We start from the raw sequence: 1504 nt of genomic DNA, 5'->3' as shown, positions 1-1504 counted from the left end.
TGGTGGTCAGCAAGCAGCCCTGACGTCAGGCTTAAAAGATTTAGCCGTTTCCCCTTGGCCATTTTAGTTCAAAAAAGAATCGAGCTCATTCAGAAACCTCCGGAGGCTAAGGAGGAGAGATGTAAACAAAGGCAAAAGACCTCTATAGTTTCCACTTGGGCGGGCCACCTAAGACCATCCAGCCCTCTAGTGAGGGCAGCTAGGGCTGCTCTCCCGGAGTGCCCGGGGTCTGGACTCCATTTCCCAGAGTCCCTTAGTACCCTAATGTATTCAGTGCTCAGAGTGCCTGTATGTGTGTGAGTGTGAGAGAATGTGTGCGTGCATGTGTGTGTGTGAGTGTGTGTGCGCGCGCGCGTGTGTGTGTGCGCCTCCGAGTCCCTGGGAGAGTGGAGGCTCATTCACTGATTAGAGCCAGCGCTGAGAGGCAGCACTGCTCTTCTCTCACACCAACCGAGTCTCTTGATCTGTACATGCAATCCCAGGCAGCTCGCGAGCACAAACCCGGGGCCAGCCGCCTGCTGCTGCTGCTGCTGCCGCTGCCGCCGCCACCGCCGCCGCTGCCCCCGCCGGCTCTGCGCACCCGGGACTTTTCATGCACCACACTCTCCTCCGTCTTCTTACCTCGGTGTCCTGAAAAGTGCGACCGTTCTCCCCAGGAATTTCCACGGCAAGTACGGAGCCGAGAAAGGGGTGTGGATGCGTGTGCGTACACAAGAGGGGTGGGCGCGAGGGCGGCCGGGTTGCTGAGGAACCTGGCTAACTTTCCGGGTTGGTCTCCCAGGGATTCGGGCGGCTCCCCTGCGACAGGGGCAGGGACTAGGACCTGCACTGCCGCGTCTTAGATCTTGGCGACCGAGCCTCCTGGCTGTCGGTGCCCGGCGCGCTCCGTGCGCTGCCTCACTCAAACTTTCCGTCTTGAGTTTTCCTTAATGTGTTTTATTTGGGGGGTGCAAGGGGGAGGGACCAGACGCTGGAATTGGACAAGTAGGGAGGGCGAGGGGGATAGCCAGGGGAAGGGAGCAAGACTTCTCCATCTTTTTATAAGCCCCATTTCCACTTTGTTTGGGTCGACCGCGAGTAAGCTCTCCTGCCCGGTTTCCCGGTGCACCCCGCTGTGATTTCCAGCGGGCCGGGGCTGAGTGTTACTCAGTGGGAAAGCTGAGGCTGCAGGCGGGATAGGAAAGGGGCGATCTGTTGAGAAACGATCCCAGCCGCACAACACATTGCCGACCCGGGGTACCCCAGAGACTCCTGAGCCTTGGTGTCCCTAGAGGCTCGGCTTACTTTTTTCTGGCGGGGATGGGTGTGAAGGATGTGGAAAGAGAGCCGGGGGTGCGGTGGGGGTGGGATGGGGAATCCTCCGCCTGCAGGAGGAGGGCAGGTGCTGCCACTGAGGTGAACCGTGCTATATGTAACCGGTAAACTCCCAGCTCCCCTGGGTTGGACTGGCCGGGCCTTAGAGTAACGGGATCCGTGCTGGTCTCCTGGGATTTGGGGGGGGGGG

The 1504-nt window shown here is 59.8% G+C and overlaps 1 protein-coding gene across 4 annotated transcripts in view; it reads left to right on the top strand.

The window, feature by feature from the left end:
• Positions 1–281: 281 nt before the first annotated feature.
• The window catches only part of Rnf220 (ring finger protein 220), a 231091-nt gene continuing 229868 nt past the window's right edge, over positions 282–1504 (top strand). For 2 of the 4 annotated variants that reach the window (XM_031378359.1, XM_031378356.1), the window contains exon 1: positions 378–671. The gene's annotated coding sequence lies outside the window, so the exon portion shown is untranslated. Of the gene's footprint in view, positions 672–1504 lie in introns of all 4 variants that reach the window. The other 2 variants (XM_031378358.1, XM_031378355.1) reach the window with 2 other exon arrangements.

Source organism: Mastomys coucha, unplaced genomic scaffold (genome assembly GCF_008632895.1).
Source record: "Mastomys coucha isolate ucsf_1 unplaced genomic scaffold, UCSF_Mcou_1 pScaffold18, whole genome shotgun sequence".
Taxonomy (NCBI): Eukaryota; Metazoa; Chordata; class Mammalia; order Rodentia; family Muridae; genus Mastomys; species Mastomys coucha.
The sequence above is the reverse complement of the archived record's forward strand: the minus strand, read 5'-3'. Positions and strand labels throughout refer to the sequence as shown.